Source organism: Scophthalmus maximus, chromosome 10 (assembly GCF_022379125.1).
Source record: "Scophthalmus maximus strain ysfricsl-2021 chromosome 10, ASM2237912v1, whole genome shotgun sequence".
NCBI classification, from domain to species: Eukaryota; Metazoa; Chordata; class Actinopteri; order Pleuronectiformes; family Scophthalmidae; genus Scophthalmus; species Scophthalmus maximus.
Window position 1 is genome coordinate 17133147 of NC_061524.1, and position 23940 is coordinate 17157086.

At 42.4% G+C, this 23940-nt stretch overlaps 1 protein-coding gene across 2 annotated transcripts in view; it reads left to right on the forward strand.

Annotated features, from left to right (window-relative positions):
* The window catches only part of pcdh15a (protocadherin-related 15a), a 194123-nt gene that overhangs the window by 26988 nt on the left and 143195 nt on the right, over nt 1-23940 (forward strand). Inside the window, exon 1 of one of the 2 annotated variants that reach the window (XM_047335296.1) lies at nt 13908-14102. The exons of the other annotated variant lie outside the window; for it this stretch is intronic. The gene's annotated coding sequence lies outside the window, so the exon portion shown is untranslated. Of the gene's footprint in view, nt 1-13907; nt 14103-23940 lie in introns of those variants that run through there. 2 annotated transcript variants of the gene reach the window in all.

Genomic DNA, 23940 nt, shown 5'->3' on the forward strand with positions numbered 1-23940 from the left:
GCACATCGCAAGGAAATTGCTTTTTGTACTTTTAGCCACTGTCAAAAATATTGGTATATACAGCTAATCTAAGACACTTTGAATTGACAAGCCCCCTACCCATGATACACACACAAGCACTCACACACACGCACGCATTGCACATACACACGGGACTATGTACACAGATCTGCTGTCAAAGAACAAGGAGGAGCGAGAAGAGAGATTGGATTTAAGAAGCAGTGGTGCAGGAAGTGTGGCATGTACCACAGCATAGAGGATATACCGTGTGTGTGTGTGTGTGTGTGTGTGTGTGTGAAGGCGAGTGGAGACACATCTGATGGGCTTCCGGTGGTTATACTCTTACCGTAGATGGCATATTCACTCAAACACAGACATCCGGCTCACGTGGTGCTAGAATGGGCCTTAACATCCGAGATTGGACATGTAAAGTATTGAGCTTGCCCTAGTGGCTTAAGCTCAGTGGTGTTAATATAACAACCACTATACTATCCCTGAACAACATTATAGGATAGACAGGGGAGATACTATTCATTTCATTGAAACAGCTGAAGCAGAGCCGCTGCCTTCATCCTGTTCATCTGGCTCCTAATCACATTTGTCATTGTTGTCCTTCAACACAGTCGCTGCCTCTTCATGGGATTTGTATTAGAATAGAAGAGAAAGCAGAGCGTGCCTCTGACGGACAATCCAATTCTAGCTTTACTGTAACACTAATATAATCTCCCCCCCCCATTCAAGCCCCCGAATGCATCTCCCTGACAAATCGGTAATCAGTGCGCAGTTTGCTCTGCCTCTCATTCCCTTAATGGGATGTAAAAAACGGTGGCAGGTTCATGACTGTTGTCTCGCCGCCTGATCATGTGGCCCTTTTTTTCTGGTGTGTTTTGGCATTCGGCATCGTGACACCTGAACAATGTTGAGTTCACCCACCTGGAAGTCACATAGTAAAACATACCACTCAAGGGGTGTGTGGGTAGACAGCACACAGCAGGAAGACATTATTCATAATGTCTTTGTGCGTGTGGTTTGTTTCCCGAAATGTCAAGTGCCTACGAGTGTTTCAGTTCAGGTATTATTCAGTGCTCTGTCACTGAGAAGAAGCACTGTGGTTTAGGTTTGAATCATTCTGGTACGGAGAGAAAATAGTCTCAAAAAGGTCACAAATGTGTAACACATGATCTGCAAGCGAAACATAAGAGTCACGCATGCGTACAGCGATTTGTGTGTAACTCTGGGTACTCACAAATGCGTACGAAGCAATCTGCGCACACATAACTTCACAGATCTAATAATGTTCCCTTTCCAACTGCATCCTGCGAGTACAAATGGGTAAATACACGTGCGACATTGGTTGTTTTCACCTACAGATTGTTAAATGCGTGTGCACGAAACACTTGTAAAACCCATAGTCTTATTGCTTTGTGACGAATTGCTGCCGTAATGTGTGAAGAGTGTATAAGCTAGCTTCTAACATGTGTTCAGTGGACAAGCATGTTATACAGTAAATGCTGATAGAGTTCACACATCATATGAAACATATGCATTTATAACTGAGTTTATGTCCGAGCGAACAGAACGGCAACTTACCCACAGCTTAACACTGTTTGCTTCTGAGCGCTAAGCGAAATGCCCAGCGTTAAGTGTAACACAAACTTCCGCTGTGGACTTTCAAATAAAATACACAATAAAACTTTGGTTGCGGTCCCAACTTTGACAGGAATTCAACAATGAAAACAAAGTCATTATTAACACTGTTACACACACTTAGAAAGGTACTGTACTCAAAAAAAACCACATTTGTACACTGAAACAACCTTAATACAAAGACCCTGGTTTGTGACTTGTACAGGGTATCATTTGAACCCACTTTTAGCGTTTTTTTGGTCACATTTCATACAGGAGCAATAACAGGAGCGATAACATTGTCCTACCAGTCCTCATTAGGGCATCTAGCGGCAACTAGCCGAAATCACAGTGCGTGACATGCAGAAAAGTCAACGGTAACAATTACATAGCAATGTCAAAATAAAATCTCCCCAAAGTAACAACACGTTATACGCGCTGTTACCTGATGTATTGATCGGTAACATTAAATGTAATCATATTGCGTATACTCACTCCAGAGGACGAACCAACGGCAGTGGACGAACCACCGGCTCCTGCCATGTCAGATAGGCGGTTTTCTCGGCAGAGTTGCCCCGCCCAGCCGTTGCAAATATGAACCAGATATATTAAATATGTGGAATATGGTGTATTTACCATACATTTATATTAACATAAATGCGACGCGCTATTCTCTCTAGAAAAAAACTCCTTCCCCGCTCTGAAATTACACCGAAAGGGCCAAATGTCCCAGGTTTCCACCAGCACTTGAACGCAGCAAACGTTTGTCACCAAAAGGCCAAATGTCCCAGTTTTCCCACCAGCACTTGAACGCAGCAACGCTTGTGGATCTTTTCGGAGCCTGCCTGCGGAACTACAGTCTCATAACTGTGCACACGCATTTAACAATCTGTAAGTGAAAACAACCAATGTCACACGTGTATTTACACATTATTAGATCTGTGAAGTTATGTGTGCAGAGATTGCTTCGTACGCATTTGTGAGTACCTAAAGTTACACACAAATCGCTGTACGCATGTGTGACTCCTATGTTTCGCTTGCAGATCATGTGTTACACATTTGTGACCTCTTTGAGACTTTTTTCTCTCCATAATTCTGAAATTGTTGTGGCACGTGGAAACGAGGTGAAGGGACTATGGCTATGGGTAGAGGCTAGTAACTCTTTCATTTTCAGTCGTCACATATTGACATATTTCCTTTGAATTTTCCCTGCAACACTTTTGGAGTTTTGGAATTGAATCCTGGAAGATTGAAACATCAATAAACTACTACGTCCGTCTGTGTGACGGAGTGCGGTGAAGCAGTTACTTTGATGAGAGACGATCTCCATGTCCTGCCGTTAAGAGTCATTGAACGGGTTTAAGTTGAGTAAAGTAGTAAGTATTTTAATTTCATTTATCATTTTTCTTTTTCTTGAGACCATTAATATCATCATCACCTAAAAAGATCTAGTGTTGGTCATGCTCTAAAGTATCATATTCACGTTGATATTACCTGGTTGGTCAGTGACAAAGGAGGAAACAGTCTCAGTATGGAGGAGGCACAATTTGACAAGTAATAAAACAGGGTTTTTGCTACTTTGCCCAAACCTATGATTAGGGCCAAATTCTAATGCTCTCCATTTGCCTTTCATCTGACAGCTGTCTACCTCCTGTCCGCTTAAGCCTCCAGTGTATTCTTGATGTTGCAGCTATGGAGTTCTTGACAATGGGGCCCACTCCGCACCACCTTCAATTCCAATCTCTGTCACATCACCCCAGTCTGATGCCTTTGTGAAAGGCATTTATAAATGTCTGAAATGGCATATTATACGTCACGCGTGCACGCACACACACACACACACACACACACGGACAAACGGACACACACACTTAAGCTCAGGAAACGGGAAAGAAGTGAGCACGGCAATAATGAACTCTCAGCTTCCGTCCAGGCTGTTTGCAGGTGGAAATGAAGGATTTTATAGATGATGTGTGTGCTCCTGAGAGGCACGGCTGTTATGCTGTCGGGAAAAATATGGCCCAAACAATGGGCCTCCCGCATCACCAATTTTGGGGTATTTTTTTTGATGACTATCAAATGCGCACACAATTTACGAGTGGTCCAGACCCGTCGCAGGAGTCGCGTATATAGGTCTGATATTCATCAAACCAAGTTTTTCATCACTTTAAAGAAATTACATGTATATAAATTAAATTAAATTTGTATGAAAAATATACAGATGTCACCTCATTATGTTGACGTCATTCTGTTTAATTCTGCAATTCGGTTAATAATATAATTCTGCATGTATTCATGAACCTGTTAAATGTTGTTTCCCAATGGCCAGGGGAGCACATACCTTTGGAAGTTGGTCAGTTGTTGATTGTCGCCATGCAAGCTGTCTCAGATCATTTACCTAAAATGCACTCAAATTAGCTCAGGACATCTCTAGTCAACCCGCAGATGAGACAGGAGGGTTCACACAACAAGCGTTAGATGCGCACGCGTGCCGTGGTATAGCACACAGTTGGTGTTGCAGCATTGTTTAACATGAAGGTGAACTGTTTCAGCACCAGCAGAAAACATGCCTGTGCCAGATCGCCGGTTATGGCACGTATTTTCTTCATCCACATCAGTGACGGAGACTTCACCTAGACCCCGTTGCAGTCATCGATCATCTTGCTGTGGCAAGTGTTTTTTTGTTTGTTTTTTTCATACTGATGCATTTCCTCTTTATTTCAGTGACAGTGCGACTCACAGGTGACACATTATTAACAGCTCTGCTTTTAATAATGTGACTCAACTCACTCAACTCCCGCTGACGCTGCTAAAATATACACGTCCATTTCTGGATCTCTCGAAACCAGGACTTCAATCTCTGATCTCTTGAACTTCTTCTTATTAGCCTTTAATGCTGTTTTTATGAATGAAAACTTCCTGAAATAAGACAAGATTAAGATAAAATAAGATAATCCTTTATTATGGGGCAGAAAGCGAAACCTTATATGGAATTTTCGGGGCTTTGATTATGCTGATTTGTGACGCTCATGCATGCTCTCTCAAATACGCACAGGTGTCATTCATAATGTTACGCACGTAATTTACACACTTTTCTGAAGATAGAAAGCGTTTGATGAATCCGACGTGGCCTGTTCGTATGAACTCATGAAATAAATATGAACTCACGAAATAAATATGAACTCACGAAATAAATGTAAGAGAAATTTAGGATTTAGAATACGGAATATGTTCTTGCATGAGGCCCAGTGTCTCGATAACGAACAATGTGAGCCAAGCACATGTGGCTGAATTCACTTAATCTGGAGTTCTTTTGATTATGTCAGGGGCCGTTGGACTTGACAGGGTTTTTTTTTTCTTAAGTTTCATGAACACAGTGAGTCAGATGTTGCTCTGATTGTACTGAGCACCCAGGTCAAGGGCATGTTCCTGTAATGGGAGGTTTTATAGTTTTTGTTCCTTATCCCGTCCTTTCTGTACCAGCTGGTACTTCTTTATCTCATCCCCGTCTCAGTTGTACCTCCTGATAGGATCTCCGCCCTTTATCTCCAGCATCTTATCCGTGGCGCCAGACACGAGGAGTGGCAATCCAAAATCGAGGGAGAGATAAGGGGGGAGAACAAGACTCGCAGAATGAGGGAGAGGTGGAGGGATGGACAATAAGTGGTGTAAGAGAGTGAGAAAGAGGGGTTTTGTCTAGGTGACATTAAGCTCTGTACTGTACTCAAAAAACCTGTTTAAAGCAAAAGACATGAAACTATCTGTAATTTTAAATTCCAAATATTAAGTAATTTTTTGCGTCACGAATTTCGTCCAAAAGAGTTTTGTTGCAAAGAGTTTTTATATATATATTATCTTTTATATCCCATTGGGCAAACAATGCATCTTCACTGTCTTGTTTTGGGAATGTATTGATTTGCAGTGATAAAAGATGCGGCCCTGGCACTGTGCACAAACTCAAACACCAACCAGTGTCGTCCCAAAGGTCTCACTTTGGTGCTTAATTGATTCTAGTTTGCACAAACTGTCACATTTTGACGGATGATAAGCACTCGATTCGATTCCATCCAGTTAAAAAGTTGAAAATCTCTATTAGCCAGTTGAAGAACACAACTGCTCTTCTAGGTGCTAATGGACTCTCTAAAGGTCCGGATTGCCCCAGGTCGTAAAAGTAATAACCTGTGGTATCTGTCAAAAGAGCTCTCTCCCAAAGGTTGCCATGGTGGACTCTGTAGAGGGGGGGGGGGGAGGCAGGAAAGGGGAGAAGAAGGAAAAAAACATTTTCATTATAGCCCTTAGTGTTGGCTTCTATAGCCTGTGGGATTTCTAGTAACAGATCTGGTGCTAGTTCTGTGCCCCCCCCATGTGTGCCAATTATCAAACCCCTTCAGCTTCTATGCCCATGTGAGCAGCCCAAACACGTCATATCTCAAGAGCATCTGCTATACGGCTGCAGGGCGGCTGAATGGAAGGATTACAAGAAGTATTACAGAAATAATCAGGCAGTATTTCAGTTATTCTATTTGGTTTTTTTTCTCTCCCTGCTCTTATAGCGCTTATTTTTTAGCCACAACACGAAGAAGTTCTCAGTGAAAGGTGCTCACTGTACACTTCCTGTTCACTTAATGTTTAACTGATTATCATAGTGGAGCGTTTTGCAGTTAAGGAGCCAGATGGATCCCCTGCGAGTTGGTGGAAACCAAAACATAGCTCAAAGGCGAGTGGACAATGGATTCAGAATCACAATGATGACAGAAACATGACTCCAAATTGATCCATAATAGGCGTCGACCTATTATCGGCCTGGCCCATTTATATGTGAATCGGTCTTGGCCATTTTTTAAACTGGTTGGAAGATAAGATCATTTCATAATAAAATGCACTACTCTGGCTCTGATGCAGCCGCAGTCACTACTATCTGGAGGTTGTCCCATCCATGTTTGTTTGTTTGTTCAACTTCATAATAATGCCGCTTATAGCTCCCTGCACTTTGCGTGTGCAGGCACTTCTTCGAATTAAACCTATGCCTTAAGGCATTTGAGAGTTTGTATCTTTCTAAATTTTGACACGTTTTGACCCTTTTTTACTGCAGACAAATATCCGTTCCAATATCTGTTATCGGCCTCTTGAATTTGTAAAAATTGATATCGGTTTAGGCTCTGAAAAAGCCATATCATTCGACCCCTAATCCATAAGTGAGAAACACAGAAGACATGCCACCGTTATGCACGTCTAAGGAAACTGCTGCATGTGGCGAGCAGGTTTGCTCATGTTGTTTTTCGTTTGTTTGTGACCCGCTGCACCTTTGCATGACTATCCATGGAGTTACACCACTCAAGGATTTGTTACACTAAAAACCTTTTCACACCGAGGATGATTTTTTGTCATGCTGAAAACTCAGACGGCAATAAAATATGAATTGTCTCCAAGTCTGTGCTATAAATACTTGCACTCTTGCTGCAATCTGGGAACAGTTAGACATTTAGCATAACTACAGTGTGCACTTTCAACTCGATTGAATGGGACATTGTCAGATTAGTTTTTGGGGTTTAAAGTCGCATCCTGGCATATTTCCTGCCTCAGTAAAGAGCAGGGAAACACCACAACATGGTCTTTTTGAACAGAGTAGTCACAGTTATTTTTAAATCCACCCCCTGTGCAGACGTAAGCCCATTGATATTCTGTGCTAAACTGGTGACTCAGCTTCACTGCTCTGCCCTCAAAGCCCTCTTTTATTTTGGTTAGAATAACAGTGGAATGGCTTAATTATGAAGTCAGTCTGTTAGACTACGTGGGAGCAGCACTGTAACCTTTTAGCCATTCAAAATGTTCAGATTAGTGACACTGGTTATCTTCAAGTAGCTGGATCCGCCTTCCCTGCAATTTATGTCACACACCTGAGAGTGCTCATTAGAATTGGCAGAATACAATATGACAGAATTACACATGCAGCAATTTCTGCTCATCTGCTATCTGTGGGTGGTAAGACTCAGCTGTTACTATGTTTTACTGTTTCTTTTAGTTTGACATTCATAGCACGCGCACACGCAAACACACACACACACACACACACACACACACACGCACACACACACACACACAAGCGCTCTCTCTCTTGTTTGTTGGCTTTCTCTGATTTCCCTCCCTACCTCTCTCCCACCTGCTTGCCCACTCTCTGGGCCGCTCTGACCTCTCAATATCACACACAAGTTGTCATTGGCAAACTGCGGATGTCCCTTGACACTTATTCAACTCAGACTCCCTTTGGCAATTCCATTTGCACAGAGCCAATTTCAATCTTTATGGTGGGTGAGTGTTGGCTAGCGTAAAGCCGGCAGTCAGAATAGGCCAAAGTTGAAGACGCTACAAAAAGCACCGTAAGGTGATCGGTATCTCTCCCTCTCTCTCTCTCTCTTTCTCTTTCTCTCTGGTTCACTCAACCAAGGAAGCTATCTGACCCTCCATCTGGCAATTCAACCATCTGCGCTAAGTGCTCAGCACTTCTTTAAAAGAGTACACAAATTGAGTTGTCGAGTGAATTTCATGGACATTTTTCTCACATTTCTTCGATAAATTGGTCCAAATTCATAATGATGAACATCAATGTGCTATCGATAAGCTGCGGCAGCGGGCTCACCAGTGCTACAGTACAGAGCAGGCTCAGCACCACGGACAGCACCAAATACTGAAAAAGTCTGCGCAGGAGGCTGCCTGAAGCCCACATGGAAATGGACTCACCTCTCAATTTAAAAAAAAAAATGTTTGTCCAAGCTTTGGTATTTCTTTCGTCTCAGTTGAGGGCCTAGAGCTCTACAGTTTTAAGCTTAAAAGTTTTGAAGATTGTATGGCAATAGTTTCTGTCTACAAAGTTGTGCAAGTACCTGCCTGGTGTGAATGCAGGAGCTGAGGTGCTGTTTTGGTGGCAGCGTCATGTCCAGTTCATATGCCTCCAGAAAATGCACTGGGTGGGTGGGATCGGGGGTGGCGGCTGGCGGCGTCATCCTTCAGTCTGTGGTACTTGGTTCGGTAAAGATGGTACAAAGATTGTGAAGGGGGGAGGAACATTTTGCCATTACCCTTTTCTTTTGTTGATCATCTTAGCTACGTACATGAAACTTTTAAATTTCACGTGATATAAGAGACACCTCTTACTTCCAATTTCTGTTCATTTGCAGGGATAAAAATTGGAGCCTCTCAGCTATTTGGTGTCTGTAAGTGTGAATGTAAGTGCACGTGCGCTGCACTGCGCATGCACTCAGTCCCATGGGATTGCCCAAAGGCAGCTCACAGGCAGAGGATTTCAGGACTGAACAGCTGAGTGCGTACACCCAGTCCAGGGAAATGACACTTCAACAAGAAGAACTGTTCAATTTGTCTTGAGTGAAAAACAATATTTGAGTTGAGGCAAATGCTTTCTTGCGGTGCCACTATATCTCATTGCTCTTGATTTTCCTTTCTCACAAGGCCGTTGGCAACGCCGGTGTGGCTTTGGTGGGTTTGTTGAGAGTATGCTTTAATAGCTCACCTTAAAGAGCCAAAGCAGTATACAGTCATTTTAGAATGAAGACATCAAAAATAGTTTTGTTCATTTCCTGCTCATTATGACCCCAATCTGGAACAACCTCTCAATCATCTATTTTGCCATTGATTCAAAGAGCTGAGAAAGGAGCAAACACTTTTTAAGATCCACGTTGACTGGATGATTGTGTAAGTCTCACATTTGAGGAATACACTGATAGTGCCAACTAATGCTGCAAATGCTGTGCAACCAATTACGGTGTCTATCCAAGTCTGAAAGCATCCAGTCGCTCTCCGAAAAACAACTCATATTCAAACATTTTAATGATTCCCCCTTCGCTCCATAAATCAGCAAAACTCAATAGGTAAACAAACAAAAAAGAACAAATAAACACTTTATATACTTTCTGCAGCCCCAACATGTAAGAAGAGGATGCACTCATTGAGAATAATCTTAAGCATTGCCGACTGTCACTGCGGGGTGTTAACATCTGCGCGGCAAAATCAGTTTCTTGAGCTTTTGAGAAATGACTCAGGGCTGTTGTATTAGTGCAACATCGCTAATAGGAATGATTTTCCCCGAAGAAGACTTGCCTGCTAAGTGACTGAATCCTCAGCTGAATGCAAATAAGCAAGTGTGCATCGTTCATAAAGGGACCCCCGGGCTCCGGGTTGTACAGGAAGAAAAGGCGCAAACAACTGATACAAGTCTGAGCGTTCCCACGAGAATACATGGCACCTCAAAGTCAACTTAACTGCTCCTGGTTAAAAGTGTTTTGTGCATGCATAATGAGTTTTAAAGAGAGAAAGGGCTGGGTTTTTTGTTGTTGTTGAATTTTGTATTACTCATCATACCACAGAGACTGATCCTTTCTAATATAAAGATAGCCTTAATTCCCTTTTTTTATTGAAACATTTACATGGGTACATATTGGGCACATTCTAGGTCTCGATGGGACACACGTGCCTACCAAATTTCGTTCACCCACATCACATTTAAAGCTGGGGGAAATGTGGCAAGGGGTTCTATTGAGGTTTGGCACGCCCATGCCTGAGACCCCTAAAACATCAAATGTATAAAAATGTCCCCGTTTGTTGCCTCAAATTAGCGATTCATTTGTGGAATAATAATAATTCCTTAGATTCCAATAGCTCATCGATCTGACTTTGTCAGTGCAGCTCAGGCCCTAATAATAATAGGATTCCAAAAAAGACCTGTGACTTGCTTATTAAACGTTCTTAGACAAGGTTCTAACTTATTCTATTCTGCTTTTACCTACTGCCACACAAGCTCAGGCACATATGTTCATGCATACATAACCCCTTAAAACACACAGGCCAGATGCAGAGATGAGACTACCCCCCCCCCCCAAGAGCAGCATATCCCTTAATCACCCTTCTCTGAAGAGTGTCTTCACTCCTGCCTGAACCCTGGCCCCTGCGGTTCTCTGCAGCAACGGAGACGAGATGAGAAGGAGAATTAGTACTGTGGCAGGGGCTGATTATTAGAGAGCTACTGCTCAAAGCCTTACTCATACCAAAAACAAGCTGGGCCAAGTGGAGGTAGTGATTACTTAACCTGGATTAGCTCTTCATGCTTATCCAGGGCCTAGGCATGGCAGTTCAAGGGCTATTTTTATACACATTTTTGGTTAGGCTTTTTACTTTGCCATTTGTCATAGACAGACTAAATGTGCAATGACATTGTCTTGCATCCTAATGATTGGTCTAATATATCCTTTAAAAATGTCCTATATGTGTTTGAAATTACAAATCGAGATGAAAAAAAAATGAAACGGTAGTTGCTACCCTGTGCAAACCTCAAACACAAGCTGACATGATACTCTCTCTAATGAGTCCATGGTCCTGAATTATACATGGTGAAGAGAATAATCGAAGCACGGTCATTCAATAAAGACTTTGAGACGCAGTTTAAAGCGTGAAATGCTGGTAAGACGACCAATGCATTTCGATACTTGCCGATCCCAAAGCTCAGTGATGAACATCAGTTCCACTCTGCTTCATACATGTAAGCATTGTTGTTTGTAGCAGTGGTTTTCAACCTTTTTTTTGTCCAGGCAATGTTGCCCCCAGATACACTTTAATTGACCCTACTCATCCCTGACCTACCAGTCCAACTGCCTTTATCGATCACATTTCTTTTTATTGAGGGATGGCACAGTGTTGGAGTGGTTAGGACTGTTGAAGAGAGTGTGAATCATAGATTGTATATAAAGATGGACAAAGTCACACGGTCAAAACAGTGAAGCAAATGCGGAAGTGCTTGAAACCGGCATTCTCTGGAATGACCAGCTGCTAAACGTAGTCAATTTTTTGAGCTACGTCTATGAGCAACTGACTCTACTTCTCACTTGATTTACAACGTCAGTAAACATTTTCCTGATTTGTTTATGGTTCAATCACGAGTTTCAATCTCTAGACAAGCTGTCAGATAGGCCCCACCCCCTGGTCCTCCAAATATGGTTACTTCTGGTTTAAAAAAAAAAAAGCTAAACTCCAAACGGCTGTTCACAAACCAGTGGGTGACGTCACGGCGAGCTGACACTTGGTGTGAATGTTTTTTTGTCCCTGTATGTTGACCATGTGATGACTTGTCGAGCGTGTACCCTGCCTCTCGCTCAGTGTCACCTGGGATTGGCTCCAGCCACCTCATGACCCTTAATAAGCGGAATAGATTATGAATGGATGGATGGATTTTTTTTCTGTTAGATTTTCCAGTTTAAGCAGGAGTCTAAAGTGCTGCTGTTGGTCGAATACCAAACCTGGACTTAAGTATTTTGTTCCTTACGGAGTGTCTGTCAAACTCATTTTTCTAAGCTTCTTGCTACAGCAGATCCAAACTGTCACTCATCTCCATAAATGTTTCATAAATTAATATATGGCAAATTATTACACAAAACCTGCTGTGGAGGTTACATTTTTTTTGCTATCATCTTGCTTTATTAGTTGTAATCTACTGTAAGTTAAGTATGCAGTGAAATGCACAATGCTATATATCTCCCTCTCCCTCTCACATGGGGCTTTATTTCCTCCTCAGGCTCAGGTCCTACCAGGCCTGGGAGTTTGAGAGTTCTGTGCAGTATCTTAGCTGTTCCCAAGACTGCACTCTTCTGCACAGATACTTCAGATGTTGTACCTGGAATCTGCCCGAGCAATTCTCCCAGTTTGGGGGATCACAGCCCCTAATGCTCCTATGACCACGGGGACCACTTTGGACTTCACCTTCCTCATCTGTGCGACTTGTTATTTTAGCCCCTGGTACTTCTCGATCTTCTCGTGCTCCTTCTTCCACCAGGGATTGCCGCATCTATCACCACTGCCCTCTTCTGCTCCTCGCCATCCGCTGCTGTATCGGGTTGTTTTGCCAGCAGCTGTTTTTCAGTCTGGAAATTGAACTCCCACGGGATCCTAGCTCTATTGTTGTCAAGCCTTTTCAATGGCATGTCCCATCAGGTTCTTCTAATCCATACTCGGCACAGATATTCCTGTACACTATCCCAGCCACTGTTAGGATTCGCAGTATATGCTTTCCCAGCTATTATATATATATATAAAATATATATAAACACACGTGTATATATATATACATCTGTATGTGTTTATGTATATGTATATCTGTATATATATATATATATATACACATATATGTAAATGCATGCATATGTGTATATATGTATATGCCTGCTACATATTTGTATTTGTATATATATGTATATGCCTGCATATGTGTCTATGTATATAAACCATCAATCTGCTCAGCTCTACATGCATTTCATGAGTGTCAGATTCTTTTCCATTGATCTGAAAGTTGTGATCTTCTCTCTTCTATGCTGTTGGAGTTTATTATGACCTTCCCTGTTAGTGTGTGCTCTGGTTAAAAGTCCTTAGATACTGGCAAGCTGATCATTTCTCACCAAATTATGTCTGTAGTCCGGGAAAGGTAATCTTTTGTTTTAACTGTCACAACAATTGTCTGAAATTTTTACCTCTGTTGACATGTCATTTGTGAACAAGACCCTCGGCCGTGTCTCTAGTGTAGATGCTGTTTTATTGAATACTCCCCGCAACCTTTAGTCAGGATTTATTCGACACTGCAGCTAATTGGAGGATATTGATGGGGAAGCTCGTTGTTGTTGGTTAAGCTGGAGAGAAGAAAAGGCCACCCATTGTTGCAAAGTGACAGGCGCATCATAGCCAACTGCCTCCGGTGGTATTATTTCTCAGCTCCACCACAATCGAAGAAGAGACAGACCAGACTAATGGATTCCACTCTGGAATAACCGACAACTGACAGTTAATGACTTTTGTCGACCTTCATTCAGAAAGTACAGGTTCGCCGAGACGAGTGAGGGACTCGCACTGTAACAAGTTATGGATTTGTTTGACCTCTGTGAGTGGGTCTTGGTGACTCCTGTCCCGTGTGTTTATTACACATAGGGAAAAAATCCCGCTGTTGCATTTTGTCCATCTGTCTGGAGGGGGGGTATATCAGAGTTGGTCAGGTGCATATCTGGCAGATATGGGGGGGCGACGCTTTATCCAGCTCACCTTTACTGACCGGGGTAATAAGATTACCTTTGCACGTCATGGCCAGAGAGAGAGAGAGAGAGAGAGAGGGAGAGGGAGGGAGAGAGAGAGAGAGAGAGAGAGAGCGAGAGACTAGGGAGGGGGAGAGAGAGAGAGAGAGAGAGAGAGAGAGCTGCTCCATGCAGTTTGCTCGTGTTCAGACTCAGGATCCAGCACTCCGGTGAAGTGTTGCCATCTGTGTCGCGCACAGACACTGGTGCGGCCGAGTGCTGATGTGCCCGTGTGAGGAGGAGGGGGAGGAGGAGGCTGTCGCTGCCTTTCCACTCGGCTCGGGACCCGTAGCTTTGTTGCCCGTTTGAAGGGATTTCTATTTCTCCTCTTTGGTTGAAAACTTCCGGAGCCTCAACATGGTAAGACTGCCGGGCGGCTGTCCTTATATTTTACGCGCATGAATTACGCACACGGGTGTCCGACCGACTCTCTCCGCGAGTAATTTGCCTTCTTTTTTCTTTCTCTTTTTTTTTGGGGGGGCGGCACCGCGACACCGGAGCTTGCGCACGGGTGCACGTGTCCCGGCGACCCCCCCCGCAGTGAAAATGAGTAATCCACCGGCAAAGCGCAGTCGTTCACCTCCACTCTGCCCTGATCTGTGCCGCTAATCTCTGGAGGAGGAGGAGGAGGGGGGGAGTTTTCAAACACTGCCGGAGAGCATCAGCGTTCACTTTGGATTATCTAAGGATGATATGCCAGTGGTCGACACCGTGCGTGTGTGTGTGTATGAGTAGAAGGCAGTTATTGCTCTGACAGACCACGCAGAGGCGGCTGCTGAACCTGATGATTTGTATTTGTTATATTTCCACGAGGTTTACATGTGCGTGATTACAGAACAGTTTTTTTTGTGGTTGTTGTTTTTCTTTTCCCCCTTCTCTTTATTGAATGAGAAACGAGTGAGTGCCGCAGTTCACCGGCGGAGAGGCGACGGCTGCGATTTCTTACGAGTTGACTTTGGTACGTCGCCTCATATACATGTCAATTACTCCATTTTACCGAGCGCACACGGTTGCCTTGCAATAACCATCGCGCTGCAGGAGGCAACGCATGGCCCCTTCACAACCCTGCTCTCTCACACACACACACACACACACACACACACACACACACACACTGTATTCACAGGCTCACCGCAGTGCATAAAAAACAAAGCAACAGGGTTGATTTGGTCCAGCAATTAACTCCAGTTGGTTTTTTCCTCTAAACCGTTTTCCAACTATTCAACTTTAAGTAGAAGCCCATGTCTCCTGTGCACCTCAGCACCAACAGCACCTGTGTCCTGTCAGTGTTGCACATTAGAGGCATCATTTCTGTCCCTGAAGTAGCAAAGGTGACGTATCGTCATCTATCCCTTATTTCTTGCGGAGTAGCCGCGGCTCTGATAATGAACCCAAGAGAGACTTAAACTCCTGACGCCCATACGATCGTTGAGAATCCTTCACAAGTCGGCATTGTTTTTTGGATTTGCCGAGTTAAAACTGTGCCAGTTTTCTAAACGTGGCAAACGCAGCAGCGGAAATTCCTGTGCAGCAGTCACGTTTAAAGCGAGCCAAGTTGACTGTGACAGTTGTAGTCCGGATTCTCCCGAGACCTCGGGTTCCCGCCGACAAAACTGTAAACAGAAAAATCCTTCTACTATCAGCCCAAAGCGTGCACATGAATTAATAACATTAGTTTGTAAGTCATTAATACCATTAATGGCAGCTGTACTCCTCTGCGTGTGCCAGTTTCTAGTGGTTTGTCTTACAGTGAGGCCTGGACGAAATGGACCTGATTAATGTCATTAGTGACACAGTTGCACACTCAAGTTTTCTGTGAGGACACAGTGCTATCCAATGCATTTTGCTACTGCAATATTAAGTATATGCGCAGACCAGAGTAAACCAGTAAATGCACGTCAAAGTATAGAATCACCCTGACTACGATGCCCGTCTACATGTGGACGATCCTACCTGTGATCGGTCAGTAGTCATTACTACTAGCATGAGCACCCATGGGATTGGACCACACCCAGCTTCAAACTCTGCCTTCATTTTAATCTCCAATCCATGTCTGTTAAGGTATAGGCAGACACATAAAATCCTGCCATAATACTCTGATCTCCAGGACGATGAAAACAATACCACCTGCACCGTTTTGGCTTGTAAAAGCTCAAGGCTTTTTGGGAAAACTGTAGATGACTTGATGCTCTTACATTTATGACACGATCCACAGGTAGTTTAGATGCTTCACAGGCTTCTAAATTAACGGGCAAAGCTACGCCGGTAGTGTGTAATTAGACACCTGCCCCTGGTTGTCAGACAATCAACTTCAAATTGCCCCGGCACCATATGTCCACATCTGTGTTTGTGCACGTGTATTCGTTCCCCCCCCCCCCCCCCCCCCCCCCCCCCCCCGTCCTGTGCACCTTGGTTTTTAACGTGTGACTGTCAACGTTTTTCTGTCCCGTATGAGTGATGATGTGAATGTATCTGAGGAGGCAGCAGAGGTTAAGAAATGAAGGATATTCATTAGCTGACTTAGAGGTGCACCTTAGCTTTCATTTTCCTCCGCAGAAGCACTCCTATGTTATCTTACTCTCAGTGGACAGAGCCTTTAGGGAACCACAGTATGCACTACATATAAGAGCCCTGTCTGAGAGGGAAAATGCTGTGCACCTGTATATCAGTTTAGAGGATCCGGGTTCCTGAAAACTCTTTTCGATATTCAAAGATTAATACAACTATGCAATTCAAATTAAATTGCAATCCGTATAGGTGGTATATTGTGCAACTGTCAGTAAGTTTGTGATGTAAAATAGAGTGTACATTTGTTGAATTTTTTTTTTGCATCAGTGGTATTTAATTGTTTTACTTGACCAACAAATATTTTATTGTATGAATAAATACATTATTAATGTGAATATTTTAAATTGATATACACTTTATCATGTGGGACTTTACATAATGATTATTTTCATTGTTTATTAATCTGTTGATTGCTGGAAAAATGCACTTTAGTATTCTAAAGCAAAAAGTGATGTCCTCAGATTGCTTGGTGTCGCAATTAGCAGTCCCGAACCCACAGATTGGTTGTTCAAATTCTGATCATAAAAGACAAAGTGAAAAAAATCATAGCTGAGGAGCTAGAACTAATGGATGACTTGAAGATTTTTTTTTCCATTAGTTGCTAATTAATTTCATTCCATTCCATTAAAGTGTTTCAGCTCTAAAACATTGTCTGAAAACTATCCATTTTAATTACCATCTGCCATACAAGTATATATGTAAATATAGATGTATCTGTAACTTGTTGCATTGTGAGAGGTTTGAAAACTTGGAAATGGGTTTACAGCCATTTTTAAAAAAAAATGGCCATCAAAACAAGTATAAAACACTGCGCGATTGGCATTAAGATCCTGAACTTTCTTTGAGTTATCTTATGTTGATACTTCATCCCTGCAGCGTTGGCGGCTCCAGCTCAATTGATGTGAGGTCTTTGCCACTAGTATGAGCTTCAGGTACTGGTTAAAGGTATTTGACATTTTTACAGCCACAGTGAAAGGCAGGCAGCTCAAGGCATCTTCTTTTCAAGTATTAAAAGGACAACTAAAAAGGTAATAAACTACTCTGGTAACTGAAGTGAGCCAGGGGAGCTACATTGGGCATGGATGAATCATCCTCAGAAGTGATACACTGTCTTGCTCATACCAAAGGGAGGAGAGGAACGCCTGCAGGGAGTGGCGCCCACCTGTAGGCGCCAAAACGAGACCCATCATCCCACTGGGTGGTTGGCCTCAACTAGATAAAGCAGGTTATGTCCGATGGAGGCCATTAGAGAACTTGACGGCTTGTGGTATCCCACCACAGCATTACAATTAAGTCCCGACGTACAATGCTCAGTAGTCAACGGTTACACAGCTCAAGGCACCTCATGCTTGAATCGCTTTGGGTGTGAAGTTTGCGTTCATTTAGTCAGCACCTCTTCATTACGTGTGCTCACACCAGGCAGATGTGTGTGTGTGTGTGATAAAACGGTAATTAACAAGGCCTGCAACACTCCCATGACTGACTAATGATCTAATCTTGTCTGTTGTATCAGCTGCTGAATTTACAAATAGCGCAATCATTTTCGAAGCCCTTGAGCAACGAAGGCAGAAAAAAGTACTGCGTGTTAAACACTAATAACTTAAAGCCTGTTGTTTTTTATTATACAGTATGCTTATTGCATTGTCTAATGCTAAAATGTGTCGCATAAGCCACCACCAGGTAAAGGATTAGACTGGTGGTATTCTTTCTTTATGTCGGACCTGGAAGGTTGGTGGTTCAAGCTCACGCTCCCGCAGTCTGTATGCTGAAGTGTCCTTGGGCAAGACGCTGAACCTAAATTGGCTGTGCCAGTAGTGTATGAATGATGTTTGATAGATTGGAGCTATATATCGAATCACTGTATGAATGGATAGTTTAATGTGTACTGTAAAGCACATTTAGTGGTCGGTTAGACTAAAATAGTGCTTTTTTTAAATGCAGTCCATTTACCAAATGCGTTAGTGTCTTTGGATATGTTCCAACATTCCTTCCCTAAACAAACATGCTCTGTTTTTCCAGAGCAGCTCTTACTTTGGCTAGATATTGACCACATCTGTTAAACACTGTAAAAGCACCAGCTTTTCACCAAAAAGAAGGCGTGGCTATAATGTCAAGGAAGCAATTGAGTTAATGGATACAGGTTAGCACAGCAGGGCAGCCTTGGATTTGTCATTTCAAACTGCAGTATCTGCCCATTTGAAAGTTTTTGCTGTCAGGTTTCATGGCCTGAAAAATAAAAAAAACATGATGGGTTATAAAAAAAACCTGGGATTTCATCATAGGATAAATAATATTTTCCCCATAGTGCATTACCATTATAACTTACTTATCATTCAGCAAATATGACTTTTTTTTCTGAAGCAAAATGGACACCTCAGGAAAACCATTCCAGAATAATTTGATAAGAGACTCGTGGGTAGTGATGCCTGAAATGATTTGGGCCCAAGTGTACAGTGACAGGCAGAGGAAAGGGGAGCAATTGTGAAATGCTTTCCTTTTCACCTTCCTCCTGGTGTTTTAATATCCAGTGAAACTGCTTCACAGAGTCAGTTGGGGTGCTGTAGGTTTCGAGCCTGTGTTCTGATTTACCACCCCTTTTTTCCATGTGGGGTAGGGTGGGTACTGCGACGCAAGAAACACCATTATCAGATCAGCAGCTCAGCGTCAGATATCAGTCAGGAAACTATTTCACCGCCGACACCTGTAGCGGAATGGAATGGACAAATGCGGCGCATTAGTACTCAACCTGTATAAGAGGCTGAAATGAATACGGAAATGATTGAAAGACACACGTGTGGTACAACATATTGACAGATTATCTGATTCTTGCACAAGGCGTATGGCATCAATGTTGTTTGAAGACATCTCTTTGAATATAATCACACATCTCTTGACTGGTGCGACCTCTTTCTCCTCCCGCAGTCTCAAATTGTCAGAATCTCGGCACTCATATCGCACTCCTCATTCCTGTCAATTTTGGATTTGTTAATCCACAATCCATTGATGTGTAAAAAAAAAAGAAGATAATAAGTATTTTAATATATCATGCAGTGCAATCTTTCTAGTGCATTACCGATGGAACATCACATCCTTCTTTTCAAAGAAATTGGTCCACAGGCTGTTCCAGGTAACCAAGAAAATCGGGGATGGGCAAATGTTCTGTCTGTTAACGCATTGGGAATAAAATGTGATAAATACATATCAGTTGCTTCACATTATTTACGTAGAACCTTTAACAGACACAGAAATCAGCATAAGGTATCTTCGGATAGTATAGTTAATGAACTTGCAGACATGTACAGAAGCCAAGCAGTAAAGCCAGTGAAGCGTGGGATTTAATACCCTCCTTGATTAACTGTAGTTCACATATAGCATATTGTAAATAGCTAGTCGACAAATGTTAATCCTCCCTTTAAACGTATTGAGTGCAAACACCAATGAGTTTCAAATGTGCTGTTTGCCAAACCTCGCGCGGAGAAAAAAAAATTGACGTTTCTTAGCCTTTGACCAGTTTACTTTGTCCTGAGAAGTTTGTTGAAAACTGGAAAAAAAAAAAGTCTGATATTCATATTCATCACTCCACACTGAGATGAAGCAATACAAAACCCTCTTTTGAAAGTTGAATCTGGGTCATTTGCATTATTTATTTGTCATTTGTCATTTGTCATTTATGACTTCAGTCTGATTGGGTGTGTTCCAGCTGTGAGCTGTTGACCAGAGGGCGGCTGGTATTACATCTGTGCTGCTTGTCACTGCTGCAGAACTTCCCTTGAGCTGCGCTTTAAATCAGGGGTGGGAAACCTTTTCCCTGTCAAGAGTCATTTCAGTTTTTATTATGTCCTTGGTGGGCTGTACTAAATTATTGAACACATACACTAGCCTCAGTAATGCAATGGCTGGAACAGCATCTTGTTGGAGAGGTGTCTGATGCCAGAAGGTAGTGATGGTGATCCTACCCGCAGCTGATTTTTAGCCAAAACAGCCCTACAAGGCTTCCAGAGACAATAATTTGACCTCATCTCAAACTTGGCAGTGATCCCATGCACAGAAATGACCAGAGACCAAGATCATTGCGAATTTTTTTTTGAGATTTCTTATGTTTTTTCAATATCTTGTGCCACATCAGTAATCCACTCTATTCAACAGTTGGGGGACAAACTGACAGAACAATTTTACTTTGTCTGTTGCTAGCAGCTCTCTAGTTGCAACAGAGGCTCCTTCTCTAATTCTCTTTTGGAATTGGGTTCCCGCTTCATGGCTTCTAGCTCACTTACCACAACACCTGCATAACATTGTCTCTTTGAAATCGTCCTTGTGAAAGCTACTTGTTGGGCTGTCAGACTCCAAAAATCATTAACTGTATTTAGGCACATTTGTCTTTACAATCAGTTGCACGTTTCCAACGGTAATCATGCGTGAGATTGGCATTTTTCTTCACACAACCAAGTCCCCGCAACCTGGGGACACTGGATTGTCTTTGACATCATCAAAAATAATTGTATGTCCAAAGTGTAACATTTTGCATCTATGATGATCGCCATGATGCTTGTTACCAATGGCATGCAACAGGTACTTGTGTGTTTCCCTTTACCCTGACCAAAGAGGCAAACACCCACAAGGGACCACGGTGAAAAACAAATTGCTCTACTGTTTACTATAACATTTTGGGCTGTACGGCAATGTTGCCTCAAAGTAGGAAGGTTCTTGATTCAAATCCCGGTTTCCGTCTAGCCAGGGTGTTTTGTGTGAAGTTTGCATGTTCTAAATTGACCGTAGGTGTGAATGGGAATCTGAATGGTTGTATGTCTCTGTATGTTGGCCCCGTGATGAGCTGGCGACCTGTCCAGGGTGTACCCCCACCTCACTATTGGTCGTGTACACAACACTGTTGTTGACACTGTAATATCATGTACATTTATACATCCTCAGAATGGCAACAAAATAAAAATAAAAAGTCATATCAACTAGTAGAAAACATGATCATTTCCAACAATTTTATCTTGCTTTGAACAAGTAAGACTGCCTGACTAGATATGAGGCAAAGTGATAGAGATATGCACACCACATTTTGTAAACAGTACCTATGTTAACTGGTATTTATTGTTTTCCAAATAAAAGACATTGATTGGTTTAATAGAAGAGTAAATGATTGCGGAGACTCTCCACAGACTTGACCTTGGAAACCATGCAATTTAATACAATGTAATTACTTTGAAGTATGACGTGTGAAGGTTGAGGACTGCCTGTTCACATGCGATGCCACGCATGAGAAGATAAGGGAGTAAGCTAAGGCCATGTTGAATTCCCAACTAGGCTTCAAGCAAAAGCAAACTGTCTTGTCTGAGTGCAGATATCAGTTATAAGCTGCCCTCATAGATTCTTAATCTGACCTGAAGTTCTAGTATATTCACATGAATGTTACTTACAGGGCTTTATTGGCACATAATGATCGATTTCAACAGAAATGAGTCACTCTATCTTTTTTACGCGCTATTTTTAGAATCATTCGATGCATCTAAAGCACTCTGAGGCAGTTACAGAGGATGAATGCGTCACATTTTGAGGTGGCCCATTGAGTATTTGGAACTTCTTTACAAAAGTGAGAATTGAGATGTTGTATCTGAGAGAATGCCTTACAAATCCATATGATATAACACAGTTGCCAGATATAGATATTTAAAGGGCACTGAGTGGTTGTCCTGACCTCAGAAGGCCAGATAGAAGAACTAGATATTCTTATCTCTTCATCCAGGTCTACATTGCAGGCAAGCGGCAAATGGCAAATGTTTACATTTGCAAGTTTTTGCAACACAATCTGTGCCTATTCATCTACTGAAACCTATCCTTATATTGCAACAGCATAGGTCCTCCAGATAGATGCACAAGTGACCACATGCTTCATAATTCTAAACCTTCCCTTCTGGATTTTATTTTTCTGTGGACGGATTAGTCGTTCTGTTATGTGTTAAGGCCTCAGAACAAACCCTGTGACAATCACAGCCGTGCTTCGATTAGCAGGGTTAAGAGTCACCCACGGAGGTGAAGGATTTTCCAAAAGTCAAAATCATTCCTTTGTCTGGCATCAGCTGCGTGTGTTTAAGGCCGTGCGGCTAAGTGGTACCCATTGTGCAGAGCAGTGTGCCTTGTGATAGGGATAGGGCATTGTTGATGCTAAGCAGACAGCACAGAGTGGCCGGGGCACCCGCATGGAGGTGGCTCAGCGAGGGTTTAGAGATTTAGAATGTAGTCATGAGATGACTAAGGCAAAGGGATTAGAACCTCTCCCTCTTGGAGCCTCACCCGCTCTGAATTAGAGAAAATGAGAGGTTTAGTGGACCACCGGGCTCAGTTGACATTAGATGCAGCTGAATACATTATGTCCTTACTGCACTGCTCGTAGGTTTACTTTTCAGCTTCTTAGGTTATTCAACAGTAATTGAGAATGAGACGTGGTCTTTTAAAATTATATAACCACATATTGCATGTACTTGAGCGCAGTAAAAATGCTCCCATCCATTGAACACCCTCATTTTGGCCAGATATTAGTTCTAAATTAAACTGTAAGGTGGTCTCTATCGACCACTGATGGAATGCAACAAAAAATTCATTATTGGCTTCACAGGTCAAGCAGCGCTATTATTTTGCAATTTCCATGATTTGTTGTAAGGAAATCTCTTGTGGAGGAAAGCAACCGAAACATTTTAACACCGAAAACCTCTTCAGCTCTTTCAATTTTATTCACCTGAATAATTAGGACAAGTTTTCAAAGCTAGCAAAAGAGTCCTCACTTACTCAATTAGCTGTTGTAACGGAGACGCTGCAAAGGCCGCAACTTAAAAAAAAATCAAAAAAATCGGAGCCTCTGAATAATTCCTTGATCAGAGATGAGAAAACAAAATTCACACATTCCTGTGTGTGTGTGGGCGTGCGTGCGTGTGTATCCAGCCATGTTGTCCTCAGAGTGAATTAAAGATAAATCATTATTTTTGACAACTCAATTCATATTGCATGCATTGGTAGCTTTGGCCTAAATGATTGATACAAGGAGCAATTGCTCAAGTAGGTGAAATGAAGATGGTGCTGCATTATCCTTTAGTGTTGGCTGGCAAGCATTTCCTTCAAATTTGGCTAAATGTGAAGCACTTTGAAGTGTTGATAATAAGACTACAGATTAAAAAATGCAAATTTGAGGCCAAGCCCATATGACATCAGTTAAGCAGAACCTATAAACTGCATGAATTAATAGACAGTTTCTTATTCTCTTTTTTTTTTTTTTTTTTTTTACATATTTCTTCTACTGTAGAATGGAGGAACTTTGATGTGAACCCAATGTCTCATCGGGATCAACGGCATCTGTATCGGCTGGTAATGCTGCCGGCGATCTGTGATTGGCCCCAAAAATCCTGATCAGAGCAGAGTTCTTCTTGTTACTTATTCAATTCTGTTCGACTTCAACAGAAGATGGTGATGCACCCCACTGCTTTTCATCCATGTCATGCTGACTTTCTGCTTCCTGCTCCTCAGTCGCTTTCCTTCATGTCCTGCAGCCATCACTTTCTCCTGACACCAGATAATGCAGTGTCATAAAAGCCAACAGTCCATTACTGCTTATCACAAGTGATCCTGCTTC